This window comes from Rhyacophila brunnea, unplaced genomic scaffold (genome assembly GCF_057557595.1).
Source record: "Rhyacophila brunnea isolate RB1 unplaced genomic scaffold, BYU_Rbru_1.0 scaffold_2, whole genome shotgun sequence".
Taxonomy (NCBI): domain Eukaryota; kingdom Metazoa; phylum Arthropoda; class Insecta; order Trichoptera; family Rhyacophilidae; genus Rhyacophila; species Rhyacophila brunnea.
In genome coordinates, this window is record NW_028232859.1 from 52975149 (window position 1) to 52993362 (window position 18214).

The 18214-nt window shown below is 32.9% G+C and overlaps 1 protein-coding gene across 3 annotated transcripts in view; it reads left to right on the top strand.

The window, feature by feature from the left end:
• Nucleotides 1-18214, top strand: part of wdp (Leucine rich repeat protein windpipe) — a 143989-nt gene that overhangs the window by 57121 nt on the left and 68654 nt on the right. For 2 of the 3 annotated variants that reach the window (XM_085947290.1, XM_085947289.1), the window contains exon 2: nucleotides 9529-9638. The exons of the other annotated variant lie outside the window; for it this stretch is intronic. The gene's annotated coding sequence lies outside the window, so the exon portion shown is untranslated. The remainder of the gene's footprint in view (nucleotides 1-9528; nucleotides 9639-18214) is intronic. 3 annotated transcript variants of the gene reach the window in all.

Consider the following 18214-nt stretch of genomic DNA (forward strand, 5'->3'; position numbering starts at 1 on the left):
AATTAGAATTTAAATTAAATTTCTGTCATATCCCTGCAGTCCATAGTATTAATTTTTAAAAGTTTTCATATAAGATGTCGATATATTATGCCTTATTTAAAAATACAGATATTTTTTACTATAAACTGAATTTCCATGTATCCCCAGTCGATAATAAGATTTTAATTAAAAACTAAAGAGTGTACCTAACATTATTATGTTTACATACATAATTTAAAACCTTGTGAATTATTCGTTGAATAAAAAAATAGTTTATTAAATTATTAGCAAGTGAATGTACCTACGTTATAACCAAAATTTGGACTGATCCTGACACCGGTTAGTAGCGTATGTATACACTTTATAACTTTGCACTTTTTGAAGTTTTTACAACACTGATTCGCCTCTTTACCTGATTACCTCGCATAAAATAAGATCAAATGATATTCACTTGTATTTATATGTAGTAATAAATAAATAAATAGATAAAATATGTAAAAAAATATTTTCAGTATATACCTAATACATACTAAAAATATTTTTTTCATATTAAGTACTTAATATTATTACTTACATCATTTTCATCGAGTACAAAGTTATGAAGTGGCAACTCTAACTAAGGTAATTCAATGCTTTGATTTTAAATACAAAAGCCGATTACCAATAGTAACAGAATTTCGAAAGCGCTTGAGAGAGTTTTGTAAAAACATTATTTGACTTTATCGCGATTAGATAAGGCATAGCTTAGTGATCGAGCGCATGTAGGCGAATCCCGGGAGGCGCAGTTTCAAATTTTTGGAAAGATTTCAGGAAAGATTTTTTATAGTTATTATATATTTCTCAGCGGATATATTTTATACACAAGGAGGCTATCGAGGGTAGTTTATTATATTTATGTATTGTGGTATTATAATTGTTACAATAAGTTAGCCGTCTAAACTCTTAAAACTGTCTATCTCTCTCTTTAAAAGGTGCTGTTAAAATATATCACTTTTTGACAGTTCAGACGGTTAACTTATTGTAACAATTAACCGCCTCAATAAATAAATATGATAAACTACCCCCGATAGCCGCCTATAGCTATCTTGTGTATAGAATAGATACATACGCAAAAGTGTTTTCAATTTAATAATATGTATTTTCAATAAAAGAATGTTACATTCTTAAATCTTGTGAATTATTCGTTGAATAAAAAAATAGAGTTTAGTATTTTATTTTTTCATCCATAATAGTATGTATTAACTATTTTACATTGATATTATATACATATTATATTATATCCTATATAATACATACAACTTATAAACTACTATAACTGTTGAATGTTCCGCGAAATGACTTTATTACGGTGATCCGACAATATTTTTAGAGAGCTACTCGTGGCAATGAAACCTGAACCATCATAAATAATATTACATATAGTGTCTTTGCCTTTATTTTATATTTTATTATGAGGTGTACAAACCTCACCTGAGGGCATTTCTATATTGTTAATCATAATGCCACCAGGTCTGACAAAACTGCGTCCCGCTACCTCTAGCCATGATATTGCAGGAAATAATCTTGGCAATGGTTTATTTTATTTTATTCTTTCAAAGTATTTATTTTTCTAGGCCATGAATTATTATAGAATATAAATTATATCGTTTTAAGTACCTACTATTACCTAAAAGCAGAGCGAAATATGCTATCAAATGGGGTTAAGTTTGAAAGCTAATTTTAATAGACAGATAGCCCGGTTGCACATACAAAATCTTATATGGCCATAAATCAGAACCGCCAGTAATGTTGCAATTCTCTTCCGCGCACACAGCCGGGACAGTGACGCAATGCGACCAGCTGAAACGAATGACATGCACATGCGTCGCTGCAACACGTTGTATCTTCGAATGGCTGACAGCTACGAGCTCATTTAGTTACAAACATAAGTTTTCTACCAAAATTTTGCATCGACATGGTACATTAAATTACACGTATTTTGTGACTGCTATCAAAATCATTATCTCAATCATTATGTAAAATAATTATTACAATAAGTGTTAATACTTCAATACAAACGTACCCTAGATAGCTGCCGCAGCGGCCGAAAGCAGTCTTGTTTATATAATAGATGCGCTGATAGCATTGTCATATTCTGCATTTTTTGTGTAGTTGAAATAATTACAAGATAAAAAGAACTTTTTAAATACAACGTTTTAAAATTTTACTAAACTTAACTTGACTTGACTAGCTTAAACGATCAAAAAAATTTGTACTTGATAGAAATAATACTTAAATGTCATTTTGACATTTCATATTGATTTCCATAGTAACGCACGTTTATATTAATAATTTAGTTGCTAGGACCCCAGACCTCTAGCAACCAATAATAGTGGATTGGTTTACGGATTTCTTCCGAAATAACTTTTCATACAAAACAGAATTAATTGAAAATGAATTCAATTCTTCTTAAAGATGGCTAAAAGTATTAAAATAATGCATTGGCACCGTGTTCTGATATATTCTAAAAGTTTCAAATGTCTAGCTAGTCGGGAAGTTAGTTAAAAATCGATTGCAAGATTTGTACTGGATAAACAACCACCGGACAAATAAGAATACGACCTAATAAAAACGTTGTAAAATGAGTTGTATCTATATTGCAATACGGGTGATTGTTGCAAATTTGCGTTCATGTATATAGCTCATTTATTCTGCTGTAGTTTAAATTTACTTTGATACTGAAATTTTGTATGGTAGCGTATTATAATTGAATAATCCTTGATTTATTTAAAATTATTTAGTTCTAGAGTTTAAGAGTAAAATTAATATTGGAAACCAATTCACTTTGTATGTAATTTGATAGGCAGACGTCTAAGACATGTTTATTGAATAATATGCAGTTTCAGTGCAGCTCACTCTTCAATTTCGGGAGTAATATTGCAATTCGTCGGCAATAAAATTACTTTCTCACACGTTGTCTGTGAAGGTGACAGACAACAACTATCGGGTTTCTGAAATTATTTTGCTATTCGGCAATCGTAAATTAATTACTGAAGGAAGTAATAATTGTTTTATTTTTGGTGTTACATAAATCAACATGCGTAAATACCGATACCTACGTGTCATCTGATATATTATTTCCGATTTCGATATAGAATATAATATTATGTAACACAGAATAAAGTAATAAATATAATTCATACACACATCACACATCATTTTTAAGCAGGGTTTTAAATGTGTGAATGACCTACGAAAATTAAACACACATTATAAACGTGCAATAGTGTGTGTTGCAACCTTAAAATACACCAATATTGAATGAGAATCAGTGCATAAACTGAGAGCAGTTGTCAGAACGAAGGACAAGCTTAGAATGACGTATTCTTGACACGTGTTAAAGTTTATCCCATATTCTTGCATACTCGATATCGGTTGCTACACCCGTTATGTATTTCAGTTTCCAGTAATTCTGTGTTTCCTGATATGTAACAACACAAAATTTTAAGGGCATGCAGCTTTGAATATAATATATTTTACTTATATATAGTACATAATTTGCACTGAGGCGGGGCGGCGCAAGAGTTGGCGATGGACCGAGGGGAGTGGCGCCAACTTGTGCTTGCCCTATGCCCCAATGTTGGGACGTGACAGGGTGGAAGAAGAAGAATTGGCACTGATTTAGAAATAATTACAATTACAAATTACATAGATTATTTCAGCATTGCTTTTTCAATCCACGGGTCACAGACTAGAAACCTGCTAGTTGGATAATGTATTGTGTGTTTTGATGCGGAGGATGACAAAATATATTGAGCGTATGGTACCTACAGCTTGCAACCAATTCTCGTAAAGAGTCTGCCAGATAACTGTACACTGTTTTCATATGCTTCGTCTAGGAGAGAAAATTATGATTACATAAAATTTGTACATAATATATTATTATCGTAACTGTGATTGATAAACAACACAAAAAATAGATTTGACTGATAACTGTAATTCGTCATAGATATTATTATTTAATACTGAGAGTCACTAACTGTTCAGAACAGCTCCGTTAACCTCAACGATCTTATGTGGTAGCGAGAAGCCCGTGGCTACCTTTAACTGGTCATTTCAGCGCTCCGCGTCCTCTTCAGCTGTTAACTTTGTTAGTAATTACCATCTTCTCTGAATCCGAGAAATTTACCAAGTGTCTATATATAATGACGCCGTGGGCTGATCCTGGATGCCTTAGGATTCTTTTGAGAAGTGTGTTCTATGGTTGTCCATTGGATTCAAAGAGTATTTTCCAACACATTGTACAGACGTCATTTTATCTTTAGTGTCCATATTTTCACACCATAGAACAGATTGATCTTGTGTTTCTTGTTCCAAAAAGGTGTAAGTAAATGCATATTATGTAGAAGACAAACGATCGTGCCTGACGCTCATGGTGTATCTTTGCTCATGGCGATGAATGGATATAAGTGATCACGGTTAAAATATAAGCGCGAGTATTAAATAATATCTGTATTTCTTTTATATATATTTAGATACCTTTTTAACAAGGCAGACAAAAAAAAAGAGCTGGCATTATTGCTTGAATTTAGAAGGTTGTGCTACTAGTAACGAATCAACAGTGATAAAACAGAACATGACAAAACATAAAATGACAACAGAACAACGATAAATATAACTATGTCTTTTCAGGAAAAATATAAATTTAATAGTGAAATCGTTCTATCTCTATTATGTTGATAGATTTTTAATAGCACAGATTTTCAATACGCCATAATAAATCAAATTATATACCTAATTTCTGCATTCCTAACAGCTAGAAAGCCTCAAATAAACGGGACTTAACTCGGTGTTGCCGGCAAGCTTAGGATATATCATCTTAATGAATATAATTATGTTCAAAATGATTGGGTGACTAGGTACAACGAAATACTGACATAACCTAACCTTAACCTAAATAAATACCACAAACATTAATGTTTCATTTTTCCCCTGGCTGTTCTGTTTTGTCATGTTCCGTCCGTGGTATATCTATATTTTATGTCGGTATAAGTATGTAGAATTATACATAGTTCAATAAATACATTTATTCGTATCGAGTTGAAAAGACCTGCCTGTGATTAATGCAGTAAAGCGACAACTAGTGGATGTACATGCAGTTATCGTACCGGTTCTACCAAAGCCAACCGAGTACTAACTGACTTATTAATGCGAAAACAGAAGAACACTGAAGAAATTACTGCGACCGGTTTGGGCTGGCTATAATAAAGTTGAAAGCACTTAGAAAATATACCTTGGAGAGCTTTTTACCTTAAACGAAGAAACACGCGCTTAAATAAAGGGAAATTTTCCCTTAAGCGGAGTTTATCCGGCGTACCATCTGTCTATCTTTTAACTTATGTGATGTATACCATGCTACCTCTGAAGGCTGTTATGGATCTAAAAACTAGACATGTGTATTGTCTTATATCGCAAGAATGGATTGTAATTTGACAGATTCAGACCATGTAACATTGTCATAGTTTCTCTTATTCTCAGAGAATGTGTAGACGAGTAGGTATAATCAATTCTTCTGAATTTAGACACGACAAACCATTATTAACAGTTAATTGATTGATACTACCATATAGGTATTGTGGCGATCTAGTAACAGTAGAGCAAGGTTTCTAGGGTTGCTGAGAAATCCTGGTTTTAACAAGGATGTGTGTAATCTTGTTATACTTTCAAGATAATTTACTCAATTACTTTCATATAAGTACCTAGCCGTCATTAAGTTCTCGCCCTTTTAAGGCTCTTATCACCCCTTGAATATATGAACTAATCCCGTTTAAATAAATATGAAGTTGTCTAGTAGGGAGTGAACACTGTGATTCGCCTTTTAGCTTAACATTATAATGTCATCACTGAGTCTCCAGAATGTGATATAGATTATAGAGACTATAGAGGATTTTGGATTGTTTGTTTATTAATTATTCGTAATTTCTACTAGTTATTAGTTAACATTAATTGCGTTTTATTTAATTAATAATACAATGTATTTCCACACTGAATGACAGTTACATCATAAAATAAATTGTTCATGAATTAGACCGATATACTATGATTTCTTCTGCTTGTAGTGTTGTCTTCTATCGAGGATTAGCGAAACAATAACATGGTTTACATTTACATGTAAACAGAGGAAAAAAGTGTTCCAATTAATGGAGAGCACCTCAGTCACCTGCGCTTTGCAGATAATATTGTTATACTCTCACAAGACCCGAAAGACCTCCAAGGTAGAATGCAAGAACTCGCGGATGTCAGTCAAACGGTCAGTCTAAAGATAAATGTCTCAAAGACAAAAGTGATGAGGAACTGTTTTTCGGACCCTGCGATTATCTGTATTTCTGGCACCTAACTCGAGCAAGTCAGCAGCTACATCTATCTCGAACAGCAGGTGTCCATAGACGGAAGCATGCACGATGAAATTGCTCGAAGAACAAAGCTGGGATGGAGTGCTTTCGGACGTCTGAATAGTATCTTCAAGAGTGACCTACCATTATGTCTTAAGCGTAGGGTGTTCAACCAATGTGTGCTACCCGTGCTCACGTATGGCTGCGAGACGTGGACCCTCAACACGAGAGATGTCCAAAGGCTAAGAGTCACACAGCGAGGCATGGAGAGGTGAATGTTGGGCATCACGCGAAAGGACCGTAAGAGAAACGAATGGGTTAGGAAGCAGACAAGAGTACGCGATGTAATAGACGTTGCCAAACAGCTGAAATGGAGGTGGGCGGGGCACATTGCTCGCCGAAGGGAAGGCCGCTGGACAAATGCCGTCATCCAATGGTACCCAAGGGGTACGAAACGGCCACAGGGTCGCCCTAAATCCGCTGGATTGACGAACTGGTAAAGTTCGGTGGAAATACGTGGCAGCGAACGACACAGGACCGAGAGAGTTGGAGAAAGCTTGGGGAGGCCTTCATCCAGCAGTGGATTGACCCCGGCTGATGATGATGACATTTACATGTATTTGCCACACCATAAATTCTACAACGTGCCGAACATTGAATATTGACATTCTACCAAAAACCAAATCAATATCTTTTTTTTCGCCTATCAAGAAAAGTGAAAATTTTGAAAAATAATTTGCTATACCTACGGAAAAAATGAACACTATATTTTCCCAGAAATGTATCTAAAAATTTACAAAATATCTCATCCTATCCTATTATCTGTATACATTCAATAGGTCCCGCACTATAAAAATATACCTATACGAATTTCAATTAAATTGACACCGACTATTTTACGTTGTTTTATTTCTCATGTACCGACCTACATTCATTAAGTACCTATTTTCAGCATATTTAAAGCTGTTGGAGGTATCAAAAAATGTTAGCAAACATGCCACAAGCTAGATGCGTTTTTCTTATCGAAAAATGCTAGATGTGGCAAGAAAAAAGTTGGCAACGCTGGACATTGATAGTTAATATCTGAGATTTTATATACTCTAGTCAATAAAGCTTCTTTCTGCATTATGCTTCTATCTTTATGAGCAGAACTAGTTCCGAGATATCATCCATATAAAAATTTCGTGACGTACAGTATTTTGAAAATGGAATGACATTTTCATGACAATGCGCGGCATTATTTATTAGTTTACGGCGAAGTAAAACAATGTCGAATTGGACAGAATGGCGATTTATATTTTAATGACGGCGTTTTCCACGCCAGTTTACAAACGGATTGTTTTACTTTGAATAATCCTGTTAGTTGCATTTACTCTCTTTGCCTTAACGATGTGAGAAGGAGAAATTTCACGTAAATCACAACTGCAATAATGTAAAGGCGATATTGTACTTTGAGTAGGCAATATTAAACCGTGTCACGGTTAATACTGGTATCCTATAATACATTCACTGGTTTGACTATAGCTTTAAGTGTTTCAAATTTGCTCCGGTTTGATTTTAAGATATCAACAAAGGTGATTCGAATATACTAATTACGATTTTATAATGAGGTTATTTATTTTGCGAGTGATTCACAATAGGTAAAAGTTGTTTAATATAAAACCTGGTGCGCACACAGAAAAATGATGATAATTTATTTTTTAACGCGGCGGTAGTCTAACAGGTGACATTGACTTCCGCATTTACCACGCCTATTATTTATATCATGTTTTCCGGGTGCATTCCCTATACTCAGCAGTTTTACATTTGCAGCTATAACCTAAAAGATATTTCGACATGTCGCATCAACAAGCGGTTATCGAATGCGCGTGGTCTAATTGTCATGATTATTAGGATCGTTAGTGTTAGAATATTAAATCAAACATTGGATGCCTCAAATGGTTGCACCAATTCATGGGTGCCCTAAATCACATGCTAACAAATTTTGTATTTTTTTCTTTCCCAGGGGGCCAGGGGGGGGGGGGGGGTGATACGGGCCCGAATCCCTCCCCTTTTGTGTGCGCCAATATAATACGATGCTTTTATTAAATTTACAAGTGTCGCGATTCGTACCCAATACTCACAACTTCGTAAGCGGGCACTATTTATAATGCCGAAGTATCACATGACGTGAGTTCTGCAGAGGTAGTTTAGCATCTTGTAAGATGCACATTAATGGTTATTTTCAACAAACTTGAATCTTACACATATATTTAATTTCCATTGCAACACATGGTTATTTACTTTCTGTTACATAATTAATTTATATGCCACTTATATGATATATTCTAAAGAATAGTTACATAAAAATTCAGGTATATATTTTTTATGCTCCGGCTATGTATGCATATTTGGAAAAAAAATGAAACACATTTACATTACTGCTAACTTAGAAATTATCAATAATAATTGAAGGCGTCCCTATAAAAAGGGTCTATATGCAAAAACAAAAATGTTCAGGAGAGATTAAAAACACAGCGAAATAAATATAACAATTTCAATGTTTTAATTTTAAGATAACACGTAATTGAGCAAACAAAAAAACATAATAAAAAAATCAATGTAAAAGTGTCAAATTGTACATCGTATACCTCTCTTCCACGTTAGCTAATCTTTTCGAAAGAATTTTGATAGAAGTGTGGCGATATTACTAAAATCATATTCCCCACTCTGTGTATATTGTTATAGGCCCTTTAAATACAATAAATTCACTTTTGATACCAATGTATTATATAGACTCTTTTTATTGGGACGCCTTCAATTGAATAAAGCTATATAACCGTAGGTGATTATTATTGTAAAATAAATACAAACTTCTCAAAGTAAATACATACATCAATAGTTTGTTACTTGTAGCTGTCAATAATAAAACATATGTTATTTATGAATAAGTGAATCAGTACCAATTTACATTACAATGCACGTAGCTATTCAAATAAATCGCCATGTTTATCCAAGCAGCTCGTGATTATGTCACATAAAATCACCAACGAGCAAGATCGATCTGTCAGTGCGACAGAATACTCCTGTCAAGGCTAAAATAATTTGTACAACCTTCCAAGTTGACAGTGAACTATAATGATTACCCTTTTCATCTCGTGTGACATTAATATTCATTATTTCATATTTCTTGTTACAGGATAAAGGGGGAAACTGAAAGACACCTTTTGCTGAAGAAAGATATTTTTTATACTGAAAATCAGCTGCTGTCGAAGTATACTTTTCGACCCTCTCGGACATCAATTTACGGTATGTATTTTTATTATTAATTTAATAATATTTTGTGTAAATACTATAATTGGGCAACATTATTTATTTGCATTTTACATTCAGCAATGTTCTGAAATTGTGGAAATACGTCTGAGTAATTGTAGTGTTTATTCACTGAAATGTGAAGTAAGTATCCAAAATAATTGATCAGAATCAAAATAATATAATATTTACCAAAACGTGATTGCTGATAGTACATGTAGTATAACGTATAACCACTGCAATTATTTTGATACATTAAAAAAACAATCATTCATAATATGACAGTTTATCAATAATTTGAGAATATTGAGGATATTATTATTTGCATATATTCTGAAAGCAGTGAGATAAAGTGAAGTTTTGAGATAAGTATGCTAATTGATTCATGAAAGTTATACCTACATAATGAATCACTGAGATTTAGAAAAAGAAATTGTAATACCACATTTAAAAGAAAAAAAATGCCGCATTTATTAAAATAATCCAACAAGTACAAAGCAACGGTGGGATAATTGAAATAACTCACTCCAAAATCCTTCTATTATCATCTATTATTAAACCGCAGAGAAAACATACTAAACATGTAGTTAATTCATTTGTATGACATAAACATTAAAGTTTAATCCTCTCAAAACTAATATTTTTGACTTATCCCAGTGTTGCTTTCAAGTAGCGAAATATGCAACTTTATATTATTATAACATAAGCGAATTGATAATTCAGTTATATAATGGAAAAAGGGCACCTTAAAACCAGCTGGATTGGTGGGCTCGTCGATTTCAATAGATATACGTGGCAAAAAAAATAAGAAACCAAAAGGAGTAGAAGGAACTAGGAGAGGTATTTGTCCAAAAGTGGATCAACGAAGGTTACTGCTTTCGGTGTAAGCTATTTCTTTTTGTAATTTCACAATATCTATTAATTAATTTCTTATGTTTGTATTTCACTATTATAATAATATGGTTCTGCCATGTTAACTTTTGTCGAATCAATGCAGGGATCTAAAGTACGTAGGCGCGTATAATATGTGTATCACAGAGGCTTAATTAAGTAGAAAAAAAATGCTGAAAATATTTCATGAAAATGGCTGTCAAAATTACATGTTCTAAAATAAGCACCGCATCACTCAGTCAATAAAGAATCTTCGTCGCATTTAATGGCAGTGCCAGAAAATTGTCATCTTCCTGTTGCAGATCTATCGCAAACTTCGCCACGCTTATCTCGAATAAATATTATAATAAAACTTTTAACAGTTAACTCTTTCTATCCCAAATGGGTTTGTCTCTTTGTAGTTATAAATTTTACATTCTCTGACTTTACTATCTATCAGCAATGCCTACATATTATATTACGACATTACGTTGTTAAAAACATTGCGTTTGGAGCTTTAGGATAAGAAATTACCGCACACAGATCAATTATGTTATTAAACAAATACCACGAAAGACTCTAGGCAGCCAGGATTCACTTCGGATTGAAAAAGTCAACGAAAAATACGTACTATATACAATAATATACATAATATTATGTACTTTGAAAACATCTCATGCATATAATCTTCACACTAGAAAAAATCATTTTGTAGAAACCCGACGGGACTTGAACCTGTATCTGCTGGATTCGCGCCAGTATGCTTTTCCAATTAAGCTACGGGAATCTTATTGAATCACGACAATTTCAACTAGTATTTGATAAATGAAATGCTTATCGAATTGCGTTATACTATTAATTAAGGTACCTATCAATTAATTCCTTAATCACTAACCGCCGTCGCGGATCACTCTGTTATTTAGTTTTTATAACGTACTTACACTTGCTAATAATTTTAATAAACTATTTATTTTATTTAATGAATAAGATACAAGATTTCAGAATGTAACATTCTATATACTGAGTATACATAATTTGAAACACCTTATGCATATACACACTAGAAAAAATCATTTTGTAGAAAAAAATACGACACACGACAGGGCTTGAACCTGTACCTGGTTGATTCAGAATAAAAGAAATAGTTTATTAAAAAATAATTACAAGATAAAAAGAACTTTTTATAAACAACGTTTTTAAATTTTCTGTTGAATCATATAAACTTGACTTGACTAGCTTAAACGATCAAAAAAAATGTTCTTGATAGAAATACTGAATAATGAAATGTCATTCTATATTGATTTCCATAGTAACGCACGTATATATTATTTAATAATTTAGTTGCTAGGACCCCGTAGCAACCAATAATGGTATCGAAATAACTTTTCATACAAAACAGAATTAACTAAAAATGAATTCAATTCTACTTAAAGATGGCTAAAAGTATTAAAAAAATGCATTGGCATCGTGTTCTGATATATTCTAAAAGTTTCAAATATCTAGCTAGTCGGGAAGTTAGTTAAAAATCGATTGCAAGATTTGTATCGGACAAACAACTACCGGACAAATAATACGAGCTAATAAAAACGATGTAAAATACGTGGGAAGGAGGGTAAATTCACTCCCTAGGTATATACCTACTAGTGTTTTATAAAATATTAGTGCAATTTATTTTTACGTGACTAGTTCTTATTTCCGCAGCTCAATGTATTATTTAGAATTAGATGTATGTACATTTTGTAAGAGGGTCAAATTTGCATAATAAAGGCCAGGTGTCGTCTTGTTGTATCGCGCGAGCCGCTAATGCGTTTGTCCTGTAAGAATTCGTGCAAACTTTTGTTTAGTTTTCATTTCCTACTCTCCTCATCTCTAACATCTGCCGATAGTTGTTTGCAAAAGTTCGTACACAATATTAGATTGTATAACATGACAAATTTCTATAGCTGGTGTTACTCTCGGATGATTTGACTCGTGAAATATGATGATTTGGTCTATTCATCGTCAAACCGGCTTCATGGTGATTTTCATACATTATCAACAGTAAATGTATAGCATTTTATTACACGGTTGTGTGGTAGGTACTTACAAATTATTGTCAGTGTTAACTATCTATCACTCGAATCAATTTCTTTTTATTGTAACTTTGGAACCCGTTGTTACATCGCCTCTTCCCGATTTCTTATCCGTAAGTTTCTAAAATTTGGGACATTGTATCGATATGTATATAGGGTTTTTTTCTAACCTTTGTCTTGATAGGCTTGGGAGTAGGGATTCCAATCCCGGGATCCCGAGCTATTTTCGATACCTATGAATCCCGGGATTGATAAACATTATCCCGAAATTTTCGGGATTGATTTTTTTATCATTTTTTATGGAAAATAAAATAAAAACGAAAATATAACAGAAAAAATACTTTTAATAACAAATAACTACATTAGAAATAAACTGAGTTTGAATGAAGTTTGATTTATACCAATGTGTAAGTTGCCGATTCATTTTATTTTTTCACATAAATTAATAAAAAAGAGAAAGATTGGAAAAAAACAATGCTTAGCACTATTGACAGAGTAATTCCACCATGATCTCATACGTTTTACGGCAGTTTCATATTTGGCTGACCAATTTGATTTATGAAGCGGAAAGGCCATAAGTACACCACCATGATTTGCTTTACTATTTTAAATCTCGCTAACCCATTCATTAAGTCTTTACTATCAGAAACAGCAATCTCATATTAAATTCACATTATTATTTATATTACAATATTATTTACTCCATTAAACTTATGTATTTCCAAGATTGAACGTAGGTATACATTATTAACAATAAATGTCTTAAATTATACTAGATTTATTTTTGACCGATTTTATCAATGTTATTTGTAAATATAAAAATTAACAATGGAAAAAAATGTCAATCCCGGGATCAGAATTTTGGCTCGGGATTGGATTCCCTACTTGGGAGTGTATCGAATCTTATAAACACAACCGCAAACCATGTGTCGCAGTAACAGTAGGTAGTAAGTTGTTGATTCTGTGTGTGAAAGGGAAATAAAGACAATTAGTCGTAATAAAAAAAGTCGAATTGCCAAATTGGCCATAGGTACTGTATGTATGCATAACGAAGGAAAGTACGAGCCGAAAGAAGTTATACAAAGACGTAAAAAACTCAGTTTTATATTAGATCTTTGAAACATAGTGTTTTTCAAGATTTGATTGTAGTTTATATCCGTACCAATCCGTATATAACGCCCACGATGGCCGAGCGGCTTATGTTTAGGCTTATAATTTCATGGGTCCAGGGTCTGGCAAATAGACATATTGTTTTTCAAAATTCTGTTTGGAGTATGGACGTAATAGATTGAGTAATGATAACATCCATTTCTCGTAAAAAAAAACTGGTAATACAAACCTCCACTCTATGAATGCCCATTATGATCGGACATGGATCATCGCTGTTCAATAAATAATATTAGGTACATTGTTTTTTGTTTTACAATTTTATTTTGATAAACATTTTACTTAGGTATTTGTAGACACCGATTGTTGGCATTTCACGCAGAAACTTATCACGGTCTAGTTATTCCAAGCCGATTCCTTTCAGTTGCATAATGTATACTTATTACGTTATAAGTAAATAGATGAAACCCAATCATTACGCGAGACAATTGCTCCATGCGTAAATTGCGTGCGTCGTATTCACTGCATGGAAATCACTTTCTGCATGTAAGAATAATCTGATCGCCAAACTGTGTTTAATATGCTATTAAAGCCATCGACCGGTAAAACTTATTTAAATAATACACATACATCCTTTTCTATAATCTAAGCATACATCTTTCCTTTGCCTTATCTATGACAGAGCTCCCCAATCGGTGTGGCACACGAAATGATTGTTGCGTGCAGTAAAATTAAGCGCATATTACCCAGCGTTCCATTTGACGTGATGCACCGATCAACACAGTGACGTTCCTTGGGGGTAGGCAGATTGAGCGTCGCTTAGGGGTGGCAGTTACCCGAAGAGCGGCAAATCGAGGAGAATCATTTAGAGAGGTATATATAGAAATAGCGGTACTGCTCGGTTATCAGGAATACAGCGGAAAACACATTTTGAACATAGCCGATAAACTGGATTATTTATTAGGTTAACCTAACCAAACCTAACCTAACCTAACCCAACCTAACCTGACCTAAACTAACCCAAAATAACAAATACTCCAGTATATCGGGTATTTTCAACATGTGTTTTCCGCTGTATTCCTGATAACCGAACAGTACCGAAATAGCTACCTAAACTTAGTAATAACAAAAATGTCTTTCCAGCTCACTGGTTGGAAACAAAGTGACTGTAGTTTTTTGTCGGGTTCACGATATCTAGTTTACTTCCGTTGTCCTTGGACGTCGCGTCGTTGGTGATCAGCAATGATATGCGCAGTTTTGTGAATTACATTTGAATTACAGGTACGTACATACTTACCTAATTTAAAATGTATCCAAATATTTTTGCCGGTCACTCGCGAGTTTTGGAAGTTGTTGCATGTATTTTAAAATGTACCTTTCTGAAACCGTGGACTTTTTATTTGTTGTCACGTTTGTATATTGAAGCAGAGATGGCATTTAAATTAGATTTAGTGGTATAGGTCTTGTTAGTATATCCATACAACACATTTCTTTGATATTGGTGTCATGAAAGGATGATAAAAAATACGGTATAAAAATGAGGCGGCATTTCGTCTTGGGACGTCAATGGATCAGCACCATAATTCCCTACCCATTATGCACTCTTATTCAGTACAAAATAATTCTACAATCGTCTGCAATCCAATTCTTGCACGTTGAAACATGAGAATCGTATCACTAGTAGTAGTGCCTGTACACGTGCATGGATTTACTGACACCAATAGAGTGCAAATTAAACTATCGCGATAATAACTGTTTAAAGTGCTGACTGCCTTGCCAATCAAGTGTAAGCGAGACACGTTGTCGTCATTGTATGGTACTATTTGACTGGTTGTGAAAATTGGTAAACGTCAAAATGCTATGCGCAGTGTAGTTAGTTTTTTTTTATCCTTGCAGGTTCACCACTATCATTCTACTACGCATGCGCATACCTCATGCTACTGTCTGACAACGAGATTTCGTCGATAGCAAGAAGTCACTGTAGTCGCATATATAAGTCTTCTCAGTGACTATGTGTCATGGTGACAACGCATGTTTAAGTAATGAAATCAACCCTGTGTAACCTTTAGTAGTTTAGTCAGACCAAGCGTTTACATTTTTGTTTTAAAGTAAGAATATGTGTGTCTGTTAAATAAATTTAATATTCTCAGACTTAGATCTACATTTAAAGTTCATCTTGACCACACAATACAAGCAATGCCGAAAAAAATATATTTACATTATTTTAACAAGAATTTTAAAATACATGTATGACAATAAATACTTATGTGGTTTTCCTCGTCACTGTAATGTGTTGCTATCAAAACAAACATTACGATTTTTAAGAATCTTGTTGGTGGGATATAGTCTTATTAGTGAATTAATGAGTGTCAAAGTTTGAAGTACAATTTATAGTATTTGTTGGAAATTTTTCATTTAAATATTATATTCAATCCGAATCTAAATTCAAACGATGACTTCCTTAAAATCACATTAAAGCAATAATTATTGTCTTATAACTTATAACGCATTTTCATACTTGTACGAAATTGTACATAATTAGTGTCTTAAGTACCTTATTGTACATACATGTAAAAAATATTTAAAATGAGATTATAAACTTTTAACGATGTTTTTTTTAATTATATTAATACTATCGACCGGAGGGTACTTGATGGAATTTGAATTTAAATTCTAATGGATTTAAGTTTTGTATTATTCCATTTGAGTCGTTGTTTGCGACCCGAGTTTCGCCTTTCGGCATCTTCAGGCACTATGTGCACTCACCGACAGGTAAATACACAATGACAACAAATATAATAAATTAATACAATAAAGTGGGTAAAAACTGTATCACCTACCCATTAAACCAAGGATCACAATAAAAATATGACAAACAAATTATGAATAGTTGAAGCGTTTGAAAAAAAACCCCTATCACTAATAACACAATCAAATCAATAGGCGTATAAATCGTCAAACCCTAATAATAGATCATTAACTATTAATCAACAAATACGACCTACATACAAGAGGTGTAAAATCGTCAATACTAGGAAACAATGGCAGTGTATTGGGAATTTAACGAAGTAAACTAATGAGATATATCAATAAAACCTATCAGTCTTTAAAAAAGTTATATTAGTAACAAATATTCTTAAGATACAACGAATGGATAGGTAAATCCATTCCTCGTTTAATTGTTTTTTATGTTAATTCAACACATTAATGAAAATGATCAAAACTACGCATTTATTATAAAATTCTCATTGCACTGCAATGATGCATCCGTAGCTAGTGGATAACAATTATCATATTCACAAATTTAAAGGAATGAATAACGAGTATTTTATATATATTTTATTGAACTATCGTTAACGTGGTAGAACTCCATTATACTGGTTTTAAAAATAAGTATATTATTAATTTGACCTATTAATGTTGACAGCTGTTTCGAGCTATAAATCCACTAAAATAACTGAGTAGCTGAAATAGCGAATAAGTATAGAAATCCAAAGAGGTAATGCAGTCAATGTTTTGGGTAACTCTTGAGGGGACTGTGGCTATGTGGCCACCTACTTATATCGTTTATTTGTACACTTTTTGTCATTTATTCTTTTATTGATATTGTTTCTCTATATAATTTATTAGTTCTCTATAAAATTATAAATGTAATGTAGGATAAAACTATTTGTTTGCAATAAAAAAATATTTAAATTGTATAAGATAACTTATGTATTTTAGATACTCGTGGAAACGGTCATCGTACAAATCGACTGATCCCTTTGAAGCACATTTAAAATTAAGAGCCAACAGTATTATCGTAGTCATTTCATGATTTAATGTTATGGTAGTAATTACTAGTGAAAAAGTTTATTGTAAAATACACCTTTTAAAATGTCTAAGTCATTAAAAACTTAAATGTACACTTACATTTAACTTACTTAATTACTTCAATACAATACAAAGTCATGCCTTTGTTGTCAGTCTAGTACCATGTGCCATAAGGTTGGCCAAAATGACAATATCTCGACACCTCCTACGTAGAGTATTGTAACTTCAAAATCGCAACTTTACAGGAGAGCGGTTTAAAGATATAAAAGCTTGGTGTAAGTCGACCTTTTGAATGTTTTGCACCAAATTTGGGATGTCAATTGTAAATTATAAATAAATTTGTTTTGCATTTAAGGATATCTAATATTTTCTGTGGTTAATCAGAAAATGCAGTTACAACATTATAGTGCGGAAAGGAATTTGTTCGAAATATTGTATAAACCACATACAATAGTTTACGGCGGAACCTCTTACATGCATTTAGTTGTATGTGATACTTATCATAATTTACGTCGTCATGATTTTGGTGAAATATATTGTATATGTTAGATACAATCCTTCACCTAGGATTTTTTGCGTATTTAAAATCATAATTCGGTAATAACAATAATTAAAAGTTATTGTATGGGTCGTCAGATAGGTAGGTTGGAAAAAATACTCTATATAAAATTGCTTTTATTGTCATTTAATAAAACATTAAATAAATTTAAG